This window comes from Macaca nemestrina, chromosome 3 (genome assembly GCF_043159975.1).
Source record: "Macaca nemestrina isolate mMacNem1 chromosome 3, mMacNem.hap1, whole genome shotgun sequence".
NCBI lineage: Eukaryota > Metazoa > Chordata > Mammalia > Primates > Cercopithecidae > Macaca > Macaca nemestrina.
The window spans coordinates 45,446,182-45,459,540 of record NC_092127.1 but is presented as its reverse complement, the minus strand read 5'-3'; positions in this window follow the sequence as shown (position 1 = coordinate 45,459,540).

Here is a 13,359-nt window from a genome sequence, read left to right as displayed (position 1 = left end):
ACAGAGTTACATTCCCTACTGAGGTCTGTGTGAATACTGAGGCCATGCTGACCCTTGTGGAGTACAGCCTCCGACATGTTGTTTGGGACGTGTTCTGTAAGCCAAACAGTTCTAATTATATAAGAGAACTAATAATGCTCATAAACCCCCAAAGTATCAGCACTTTAGTTCAGATAATTCAAAAAAAAAAAAAAAATCACTACTAGGCTTAAGACCAACCTAATGAACTGTTTGTCTTAATTTTCTTTCAATGATCTTAATCTCCCAAAATTCATTTAGTATTCTTCACCTATTAGTTAAGGAAACATACACTTGAGTTTTTCTGAGACAGTCCCAGTTTACGCCTATATTCCTGGTGATGTTGTTAATAATACCTCCTTTTACTCATAGAAGTGTTCCACTTTATATTTCTGATCATCCTACCTGTCAGGGCTCTCTTGGCTTCTGCCCTCCCAGGATCCATTGTGCTTCTGTTGCTTGGGGCCCAAACTATGGAGTTCAACTGACTAGAAACTTTGTCTTACTTCTCATTCTCTAGCAAAATTACCCGCCCAGAAAGCAATGCCCTCAGTCCTTACTTTTTAGGACCAACTATTCTACTCCAAGCTCTGCCTGACGTAAATGTTCCATCCCTCGCAGGTGACACATATATATTTTAAATGAAACTTCCATTTAGACAGATTTTTTTAATAACCAAAGTTAAGTTGACCCTTCTACTTAAAGCAGGTTGTAGCCATTGTCTTAATCCATTACAGGTTTGCTGCACCCAACACTAAAACTATGTAAGCCAGTTTTACTTTTAGGAAAAGGGATTACATTTCTTCACCTCTGATAATGATCACTTCTTTGGAGTTCCTTCCACTTTAGGCTTATAAGCAAATATTGGGCTGATGCTTGGTAAATTCACTGGATTAGAGTGAAGTATTGTTCAAATTCTGAAAGTCCAATTAGCATGCTTCACTGATGCCTCTTTTTAACTAATGCTATATTGTACCCCTTGCTTCTACTCATCCCAGGGTTTGGTTCAACTTCAGATGACTCAAATCAACAAGATTCTATTATGATTTGCTGTGACATAGCAACTCATTTGACCCATAATTTTTTTTTATTTTACTCTGTGTCTTGCAGACAAAATAAGACAGTAAATTTGTTAAAATGTCAGAAATGTTTTGTCAGACTAAAAATGTCTTTATTATTTTAAAAGGAAAATTTTGCACCCAGTGATATAGTTTTCAAAAGTGAACACCTTGTTGTGTGGAATAAAACTTTGAGTTTATATTTGAAAAATGCTAATTTTAAAAATATACCTAAAATTCACTGTCACTTCAAAGGACAATTGACTTTCCTAATTGGAAATTTTATTGTTAATATGATAAATCACAGTGATTCAAAAGAGTTCTTACTGTCATAAATTTATTAGTATTTTCTCTTCCTTTCTCAGGACAAATTTGAGGATTTTTAAACTAAATTAACATCTTTTAACTCAAATTATTTTTCAAACTAGAATTTTAAATTTATCCTATTTTAAAAACTATATATATATTTATATATAAACTATATATATACAGTTTTTAAAAGTTTATATATATTTATATATATATATATATATATTTTTTTTTTTTTTTTTTTGAGACGGATTCTTGCTCTGTCACCCAGGCTGGAGTACAGTGGTGCAATCTCGGCTTACAGCAAGCTCCGCCTCCTGGGTTCACGCCACTCTCCTGCCTCGGCCTCCTGATTAGCTGGGACTACAGGCACCCACCACCACGCCCGGCTATTTTGTATTTTTAGTAGAGACAGGGTTTCACTGTGTTAGCCAGGATGGTCTCAGTCTCCTGACCTCGTGATCTGCCTGCCTCGACCTCCCAAAGTGCTGGGATTACAGGTGTGAGCCACCGCGCCTGGCCAAAAACTATATATGTTTTTGAAAATGGCAAAAAGTTCTCTCCTCGGGTTGCTTTGCTCCAGTTAGATGGGAGGTACACAAGTAAAAATAAGAGGGATCTGGAGGAGAGAAAGAGAAGTTGTTGGTATAGACTTTGGTATAGACTCAGAAGGTAGCATAAACCTGACTTCGGGGCCTCCCTTTTACTACTAAAAACTCAGAAGTGTGCCTCTTACCATTTGTTAACCACAAAATCAAGTAAGAATTGACATAAGTCCATTGTTTCACCAGCATCATGTGGAAACCTGTTAGAAATGCAAAGTTTTAGGCTCCATCCCAGACCAACTGAACCAGAAACTCTGGGGATGAGAATTTGCAATTGTGCTGTAACAAGTCCTCCAGGTGATTCTCTGGTACCTCAAGTTTCAGAACCATTGCTTCAGGATAAAGATACCATGGACAGGAAAGGGGACCATAAAAACAGTTTCTATTCTCAATGAATTTACAATCTAGTGGGAGAAAATGTTAACTAGGTGGAAAGATTATTCATGATTCCAGCACAACTAGTGCTACCTCCCTGAGTGCACAGGACCATAGGCAGAATAGAAATCCTATATGGCTGAGTGATTGGGAAGGTGAGATTTGACACGCATCTTTCTGGCGGAAACTCCTAGCTATTCACGAAATACCTATTTTATTTTGTTCATGGCACATAGCAAGGCCGTATTCCCAGCTTTCTTTAGCACTACGTGTAGCCATAAGACAACTTTTTCTATGAGCAGACGTGATATGTGCTGCTGCTGAGCTAAGGATTTCAGAAGCGCGTGTTTTCTTTTTATGCATTCTCTCTTTATCTTTCTGCTGGCTGCAAGCAAGTGGAAATGTCAAGAATCTGGGAATGGTAGAGTTCCAAGATGGATGAAGTCTGTGTTCCTGATTCATTGCATCAAAGAAACCTTTTTGGACTATTCAGTGAAAAAGAAATAAAGTTCTATTGAGTTTTAGCAGTTATATATTTGGAATACAATACTAGAAGTAGTGTGAAAAACGATGCTATTCTACTGAGAGAAAATATTAGTAAAGCCATGGAAATGTCACGAGAGGGTGGCAACAATCAGAAGCGGCTGCAGCATCAGCATGTCTGTGTGGACAAAATGACTGAGTGTGTTGGCTCAGGGAGGATTGAGCAGATTCTGGCATGTTATAGAAGTTAGAATGCTATGGCTGCAACTAACACGTAACTCAGACTGGCTTTTAAAAAATAAGGCAGTTAGCGAAAGAGGAAGTTCCGAGGAGTCGGGCTCCAGGCGTATTCACTAAGGCATCTTTGTGACGAAGTCTCTCGTCTCTTTCCTCTTCCACAGGTTGACTTCATCCTCAGGCTTGAAACAAGAAGACTGTAGCCCTGCATCTTGTTCCAGATGAGTGATCCAGATCTAACATCACCCAGGGCCCAAAGGTCATTTTCCTCAAGATTATTTTTTGAAGACAGGACAATTTTCTGAGAATCACGTTCCTACATACACAGACTTCTCCACATATCCCATTAGGCTGTCTGGTCTTGTGCTCATTCCTAAACCAGGCATTGACAAGGGGAAATAGAATCACCGCTCATGGCTCAGACCACTGGGTTTCAATACTGTTTGCATGCTGGAATCCCCCAGGGAGTTTTGGTAAAACCTTGATGCCCCAACAACTGACATTCAATAAGGACTAAGTCTTGGTAATTGAGTCAAAAAATCTCCCCAAGATATTCTAATCTATAGACAGAATTGAGAAACTCCAACTTAGACGAATCATTGGAAATTGAATGGATTTGGGGGGAGTAATGACAGAGTAAACCATAAAGGACTTATTTTAATTTTAATTTTATTTTCTAGGCTGAGAGGAGCCATGGAAGGTTTATAAGCAGAAACCAGGGTCATGTTATCAAAAAGTGACCCCATAACCTATGGGCCACCCTACCCAGCAGAGAGCCTGTCAAAGCCCTCAGAAGGTGCTCAGACACTATCAGTTAGGTGAATAAATGAACAGAAAATTCTGCAGACAGCATACTGGTTCAGCCTTTGCATCGATTTGGTATGTAAAACACTAGAATAGGTAAAGGAGCTACCATGTATTCTGATTTTATCTTCTCTATAAGCAAATCTAAGACTGTTTTAGAAATCTAAATGTACAATCAGATTTTTAAAATAAATTTTAGGTAATTACTATTTTGATTTCTAGATAATTGCTTTATGTCTCTAAAACTCAGACTCTGAGTCTTTTAAATCTAATTCTGTTCTCATGGCTGCCGAGAGCTCCTTTGATTCCATTGAGGTGTGAAACAAATTTTCTTAATCCTGGTTCTCAACTAGGGGAAGTATTGCCCCCTAGGGTACATTTGTCATGTGTCTGGAGACATTTTAAGTTGTCTCAACTGGGAAAATGCTATAGGCATTTAGAGGAAAGAGGCTAGGAATACTGCTAAACACCTTACAGTTCACAGGGGAGACCTTCATAACAAAGAATTATCTGGCCCCAAATGTCCATAGTCCTGAAGTTGAGCAACCCTGATCTAAATATTAATCAAGCATATTTTTATAAGCACCCTATACTGAATGCTGCAATTATTATGAAATCTCCTGAGACTTCAGGGATTTTAAAAGACAAGTTGGTTAATAATAGCAAAGACTTGGAGACTAAATCTTGATTGTTTGGGGTAGATCTAGCTTTTTTGTAAACCCTCAAATAAGCTTTCCCAAGCTTTGAAGACCCAAGACAGGGGACTTATGCAGGCTTCCCTCATGGGCTGGAGCCCTGTTGGCGATGTTGTACACAGGCAATGCCAGCCAGATGATTTTATCCTAATCAAGATTTGTATGGACATGACAGTTTGTTTATTCTGTTGCCTTTTTGTTCTTCTGATTCATAAACAGCAATAGAGTGGAACAATTATCTCTTCTTTTTGCAGACACAGATGTGTAAATGCATGGAGCTTTATATGAATCCAGCAATGCCAAAACAATTCATATTATGCTTCATCTACTGCACTGTAGAATTTCAGACTGAAAAAGTGTGCAAAACACTGTAATCCTCTTTATTTATATCCAAATGGGCTCAGGAGTGGCCCCCTGGCATTCTGTGTAGGCACAAAATTTCAACACTCATGCTACAATCATAGAAAATGCTAGTCCTAAAACCAGATTACAGTTTTTTTTAATTTAACCTCAGTAGATTAGGTCCATTCAGATAGTAAAATTTAAATTAATAAGTTTGATCCAATAAACTTCATTTCTTGTATTTCCAGTTTTTCATCCTCTGAAGCTAGGAAGAAGGGCAACACTTTGAACACTTAATTTGTATAGTTAAAAATACCAAATATAAGGGCTGCACAATGCAATCTAGTGGAGATGCATTTTAATCTATCATCTAAGGCAAGGAAAAGCAAACTTTCTGCAAAGGGCCAGGTATAAATATGGCCTTGCAGGCCATACAATGTCTTTCCCAATAACTCAACACTGCTGTTACAGCATGAAAATAATCATAGACCCTATATAAGCGAATGAGTATGACTGTGCTCCTATGTAACTTTATTTATGGATCTAAAATTAAAATTTCATATAGTTTTCATGTGTTGCAAAATATTATTCTTCATTTGATTTTTTTCCACCATTTTAAAAATAGAAAAAATAATTCTTAGCTCATGGCTACCAAAACAGTCAATAGGTTGAATTTAGCCCACAGGTCATAGTTTACCAACCCCTTCCCTAAAGGACATGACTATATAAGAAAAACATAAAACATAACACCAATCAGAAGGAAGATGATTACAAGAAAGACAGGAACCTACTTCAAATTTTCATCTTTAGCCTAAAGACATCTTAAAGAAATTATTCTAATTTAATAATGAAAATAATTTGAGATTAATAAAAAATAAATATAATAAATATGCTACAATGCACCTAAATTGAATTGAATCTTTTAAAAGAAGGCTTAACGTCTACAGCAGTATTTAATTTTTTGATGGGAATTATAGTGGCTTTGAAAAAGAGTCTTAGGGAAATTTTATCAGGAATGGTCTCCACAAATCTTAAAGTCTGTCCTTCATATTTTCTTTATGTACTGTGTTTACATGAATTTGGCTTATGGAACATCTATTGTAATTAAATATAAGTAGAAAATTTACTCCTAAACCCATTTACTTAAGTGTAATATTACTCATTGTCAGGCAGAGGCGGTATTTCAGTGAAGAGGTATAGTCTACCTAAATCAGTTGCATATACCTTAAAATATAAAAACTCTCTACAAGTTCAAGAAATGAGTCCCACATGATGGGCTATGGCCTTTCTTCTCTTACAAAAAATCCTGAATGTACATCTCAAAGAAAATCATTTGAATGCGTACCCTTTTGATCTGAATGGACTTGCCTTAAGAGGAACCATTAAAATAAGTGAGATTAGTTCTTCCCTTCATAGAAAACCATCTAATCTCTTCTTCTAAACGAATATCCCTCTTGCTCCCTCCCTTGGCTGAATCTTGAAAGTAGTAGTTAGTGAAACCCAATATTAGCTGATTCCAAAGTTTGTGATCCCCACGATTCTATTTGAGATTGTCAGTTCTTTTCATGTTTCATCCTCCTGCTCTTCTGCCTAAATACCCTTCTCATATTCAAGAATAACTCAAATATAATCTCCTCTAAGAAAATTTTTAGGCACTCCACCTCCACATTCCTCCACTACAGAGATATCAATCATAGTGTACAATTTTGTGTACTTACCAGTTTATGTATTCCAGCTCCCTATGTTGTGCTGTAAGCTCTTAGAAGGCAGAAGTTTTTATACTTCAGCATCTAATGCTGGGTGTAGATTTAGAGTAGATGTTAACTATTTAGGGTGTTCTTGATAATTTAAAGGTAATCAGGAGGTTTGCTCTTACTGTCTCTTTCTTGTTTTATCTTAGATATCCACAAGAAGGTAGGTGTCTTCACTGAAACTCTGAACTGCCTAAAGAGCCCCTTCTCTTCTGGAGCCCAGGAGATGGCATAGAGCACACTCCATTTTCCCTAAAACCACAGGCAGCTCCAGAATGCCTGCACTGAAGCAGGTTAAAAGTGGAAATATGACAAGAAAGTAAGAGTAGGAAAGGGACTTAAGATTGTGTTTTAAAAGTCATAGTTGCAGACCAGGAACACTATTTTTATTGTGTGCTTATTTGGAGTGGCACATAGGGGTTTTCAGAGATAATAAAACACGCTAAAGCATCTCCTGCCAGCTGTGTATACTACTCACTGCTCTTGCTTCTCTGTCTCTTTTAAGCCCATCAGTGTAACATTCTGGGCTGCAAAATATAAACAGCTTGTCCTCTATGGCAAGTGAAATCTCAGAAGGACATAAAGACATAGGAGAAACAACATTTCTAGTTAATCTGGATTTTCCCTTGCTTTGCACCAGGAAATCTGACAAATTACAATCAAAGAGGAACTTTTTTGCCTTTTCCCAACCAAATATACACACCTACATCTATACTTCTGATGGTTTTAAATTTTCTCCAAAAATTATTTGAATTTCCTCTTTGAGAACAAAATCATTTCTCACTACTTGAACATGGGTTGTATTTTGACTTGTTTCTAACAAACATAATATGGTGGAAGTCACAGTGTGTCATTTTGGACTTGCTTGTGGAAAACACTTTGGCCTTCTTCTTGCCCTTTCTTGGACAAGCTACACTTGGAAATACTCAAGCAGTCCTATGGAGAGGTTCATATGGCAAGGAACTAATACTTTCTATTAACACCCATGTGAATAAGATATCTTAAAAGTGGACTCATCAGCCCCAGTTAAGCCTTCAGATGATAGAAGCCCTGGCCATGAGCTTGACTGCAGCTTCATGAAAGACCATGAGAGAACTATCTAAAATACTGACCAGCAAAAGTGTGAGATAATCAATGTTTGTTGTTTTAATCTAAGTTTAGTGATAACTTGATACAGAGCAATAAAAGATTAATACAGTACTTATATTATCTAATTCTCCTATACAATGCTGAAAAATCAGCAGCATTAGAATGAGAAAAGATAGGCTGCGATTAGTAACATTTAATCTAACAGATCAGTAACTGAGTTTGTACTTAGTTCCTGGATAATTACTTGGCAATAGAGTCACATAGGTGAATTGAGTCTTCTCCTTCTAGTTTCAGACCCTATCTAACTGTCTACATCATATTTCTACTAGGATGCCTCTGGCAGATTCCTTTTGAAGATTTTTCCCATGGCAACAATTTTTCCCATGATCCTTTGCCCTGTGACCATGGTGCACCTAACAAGAAGTACAGTCTATTTTCCTTTGCCTTAAATCTAGGCTGGTCTGACTTGCTTTGATGAATAGAGTATGGTAGAAATACAATTATCAGACTCTTGTCTTAAGAGGCCTGGCAGTCTCTGCTTTCATTTTCTTAGACTGTTAACCTGAGAGACTTCCATGTAAAAAGCCAGTCTAAGTGCCAGCCATCATTCTACATGCTCCCCGAACAAGATAATGTCCTGCACTCATGTCCCTTCTCATGGTGAGAAGACAGTCTAACCTACCGGAGGATAAAACACCCAGAGGAAAAGCCAACAGTAGGTACCAACGTTAAGATGTGTGAATGAAATAGTCTCATATCTTCCAGATCATGAAATGCTGGCTGAATGCAGCAACATAAGGGAGGTCAAGTGAGACCAATGGAAGAATCATTCAACCAGCCCACAGAATTTTAAGAAATAATAAATTGTTTTAAGCCACTATTTTGAAATGGTTGGTTACACAGTAAAAGATAACTGCTACAGAGTCTATACGTATCTCAAACTTAACAAGTACCAAATTTAACTCTTTATTCCCCTACCCAGATCTGATTATCATCTTGTATTTTTCCTCTCAATGCTACCCAGTTGCTCGAACTGAAAACCTTGGTATCAATTTTATTTCCCCCTTTTTAAATACCTTTATCCAATCTGTCAGCAATTCCTATCAACTTTCCCTCCAAGGTATTTCCTAAATATGTCATTTTTACCAATTTGAATTTTTTGACTACTATGATCCTCTAAAATATCACCAACTTTTGCATAAATTCTCAAAGTAGCCTTTTAGGGGATGCCCCTGTTTCTCCCTATTTAATTCATTCTCTCTACATTAGCCAATATGATCTTTTAAAAAAGATCATGGCACTTTCCTGCTTCATACCATCTCATGGTTTCCTATCACACATATTATAATCTTCAAATTATTTGGCATAAGTTGGTTCCTACCAATCTCTCTAATTTCATCTTGTACTAAAAGTCTCCTTTTTTGAGTCCCAACGTGCAAGCTCTTTTGCCATAAGATGTTTTCACTTGCTAGTCTTCCTCCTAAATTCCCTTCTTTTGGCTGTTCTTAGGCTGATTCTTTCCAGTGCTTCAGGTATCAGCTCAAATTTTCCTCAGAGACGTGATTCTTGACCACACAGCATAAGCAGCGCCTTATTATAGCCAGAATCAATTGCAAAAAGCAAAAATTACTCTTGCTATAATAAAAGAAAAGCCATTAGGTACTTACCAAATTATTGGAATGACAGGGTAGGAGGTTCCATGCTAGGCCTCCAAAATGATTATAAAAACATCTACCAACAGACTATTATTTTTGCTACATTTTGGAAACTGGGTTATCAGAAAGCACACTCCGAACTTCTGGCTTCAAAATCACACTATCTTAGCCATACATCCAAGAACCAGAAAGTGAATACTGCAGTTGTTACCTGCAGGAATATACCTGACATAATGTTGGCTCAAGAGCTACTCAGCACTTAATAGATCCTCAGCAGCAAAATTTGTTGCCTCATGGTGACTGTCTCATGCTTAACTCATGTCTGAATTCAAGTATTTTGTAAGTACAAAGATTGGTAGAAGCTATATCACATCCAGAACTCTACTTCAAGAGAGTCTAAAAATAAAAATTTTATTTTTTTTGTCTTTGCAGCTAGAAGGAACAGTGGAAGGAGGATGGAATAGATGTTGTGTGAACCACTTACCCAAGTCTGCCATTCTCCCCTACCATACTCCTTCTATCTCCTAATGCTCCCTATTAATCCTTCATAAAATGTATTACAATTTGAAATCACACATGTACACACACACCTGTGTGTGTATGTGTAAAATTTTCCATTTTTGCTTTCATTATATTGTGAAAAAACGTGCCCATGTGTGCAAGGACATTGTCTTGTTTCTAGCAGCACTTAGAATGATGGCTGGCACATAGTAACTCTTCAATAAATATTTGTAGAATGAAGGAATTCTAACCAAATAAACAAACAATAGTCTTTTTTAACAATAAAAAATAAAAACAGTCATTTTTTTATGCAGACGTTCTGAGGGATGATGTTACTCTCAATGCTATGTCCCTTTCTGACCTGACTCTCTAACCCTCAGGTTTAGCTCTGTTTACAAGCATTCCTTCTCCCAGTCTCTTAATATACACCCCACCAGCACCTCCATCCCTTGCCCTCTTAAGAAGGTTATTTCACACCTGGGTGAAAGTTTTCTAGAGTAACATCCCATGTGTTAGCAGAATAAGAACTGATGTTCACCTGTATTGAGTGTTAAAATTATATATGAGAGAAAACTAATGGTGGTAAGTATTGGTTCCAGTTCATGAGCAAAAATAAACATAGGACCCCTATTTCTGCTTCAGTGTCCAGACTAACAAGGAGTGTGAACATCCTTGATCCTTATAAAGACTCATTTTGTAATCTTTTGAAGATAAGCAGTATTTACCGTTTAGTCAACAATATATTGAAGACAGAATATTTCTCTAATTTGCATAACTCTGGCCCTTCCCAATAAATTTCACAATTTCTTATACGCTCTTATAAACTCTGTGTCTGTGGAGAGCTGTGTGTCTATGGAGAGCCCAGTGGTATGGAGAGCCCTGTGAGTAGTATCAGGTTGTTTCCTCCTTTCTCTGGAAACTGGTGGCATCAACCAAGGGCTACACTGACTTTTAATGTCTTCCTTCTTTGTTAGCCAGGGCATGAAGATAGTTCTGATTGAATTATTTTGATGCATTCTGGTAAATTTGTGGGGATAGGAGAAATTGGGTGCTGCCATTTCTTGCCAGAACACTAATAAGGGTGGTCAGAGGTAACCAGAGTTTGTTCTCTAGATTACTTTGAGCAGTAATAATACCACTATTATTTTTCTCTCGTATATAACTTTAACATTGAATACAGGTGAACATCAGGTTGGCCATTTTCTCCCCAGCTGTAGGATCTTGGTCATTTGAGAAGCATCAAGGAAAGTAAAAGATGATGACCATCCCTCTGTCTTTATCTAACTTCAATTAGGTAAATAGGTTAGTTACTCATCGGGTATCATCTTGTCTACACTAATTATAGGCCAATTTCATCTTAACATATTAGATAAAATGTGTTCTCTCTTCCCTCTGCTTAATGTTTAATGGAGTATTATTCCATGCTCCATGAACCTAATCTATGAGTGTAGGCCATGGGAAAAGAATCAGAAGTACAGTAATCAGGTGGCGTGCTGAAGAGAAATAAAAGGAACTAAAGTTTTAAAGAAATTTTGGAAGACTGAGCACACTATTATCTCAGGCTCTGCAGAAACAAAAGTGATTCTTTCCCTTGAACAAGGGAATTGTAGGTTGCAATGAGCCAAGAACACACCACAGCACTCTATCTTGGTGACAGAGTGAGACTCTGTCTCAAAAAAAAAAAAAAAAAAAAAAAGATTCTTTCTTCCTAAATTATGACTAATATTACTTTGCAGATAAGTTCAGATGAGAATAGATGATCCTCATCTATGATTTGGGATGGGGAAAAAAGAATCAAGATGAACAACTCACCTTTCTAATTGATATATGATGCAAAGATGAGGATGATCATCTATCCTGAGAGACAGAGAGAAAAAAAGTTATAATAGATCCAACACGTACACCTTAAAGAAAGAAAAAAAAATTACTTGTAATTTCTAAAAAAGTTGAGAATGCTTATTACTCTTGGCAAAAGCGGAGCTGTAGCCCAGAGGTACTAATTTCAACTTCATGTGAAAATAAGTTGAATGCATTAAAATGGTTCATATCTCATGGTGCCATTTTGCTTTTCATGGACCAGTCCTAGGTCTAACTGTTTGAAATATGACAAAGGAATTATAACTGCACCAAGAGAAGTCAAGGTCTGCAGTGCCATCTCTATTCTAAATTCAGTCAGAGAGAACTACAGGAATGAGGACTTCCAAGACTTAGGCTTTGGTCAGAGTGGGTAGATGTTAAAATAAATGTTGATCTTTGGGGTTAAAAGGAAACTCGGGAGCTTACTATACAAAACCAGGAAGAGTCCTTGAAGCTTGCAACCTCCTTTTCAGAGTCTAGAAGTCACACATATGAGGCTTTAAGTTTACTTTAAAGTCTTCAGCCTGTGGTGGACAATAATGTGGTTTCTGTTTTTGCTTGCTAGATTGCCTGTCTGTGTTTATTTGCGGGTTGCAGCTAACTGATCACACACCGTATCTGTTCCATTGCGGTAGACCAGCGCTATTTGCTTTGTTATTTTCCTGGAGGTTGTTTGTAAAGTGTTTCCAGACGTCAAACAACTGGGCTATTCCAAGCGCTCTTGTTTTCTAAGCATTTAGTCCACCTCTTCCAGTGACTTAGGTTGAAACTTTGAACTGTTGATTTAGGTGGCTAAAGTAATTAGATGGATAATGAGTGGAGAGGTGTAAAGATGGATAGATAGATAGATGATAAATAGATAGATAGATAGATGATAGATAAAATTTCTTTAAAAATAATTTCTGTTTATGGAAATCTTGAGAATTACTTTGAGGGTTGTACATTAGGCTAGAGGGACAAAAAAATAGATAACTAGTGCAAAATAACATAAAAGGGAGAGAGAGAGACAGAGACCAACAAACAGAGTGAAAGTCAGTTCAAGTGGGTGACTATAACCTCTGGCAAGAGATCAGAGAAACAAGTTCAACCCAAAGTCAATTTAACTTTATTGGACCACACTGTCTCAGGCAATTAGAAAAATATTTGTAAAACATCAGATGAGAAAAGGAACGTGGAGCCCAATAATGCCAAACGATGTTTATAAGAAAGAAATCATGAAGTGGGAAGAGTAAACACAATTATTCTATCAGCACCTCCTGTTCTTCTAAAGATTACTTAACTTACATGTAGAGAACTCTGAACAAACAACCAAAATAGTTTCTTGCTAACATACTCCTACCTCCAAAGTAGTCAGTTTTAAGAATTAAAAAAAAAAAAAAAAAAAACTTGAGAAATTTTCAATTTTTAGGAATTAGAAATAAATGAAATTATCCATTATTTTTAGGCCATCTGATAACAGCAAGCCGAAAAGAATAAAAAATGTCTTTATGTTCCCATTTGACCTTTACTTTTCACTTTGAGTGAAAAACTATTTGATAATGGACACAAATGATAGCCCCAAAGTTGAGGCTATTATTATA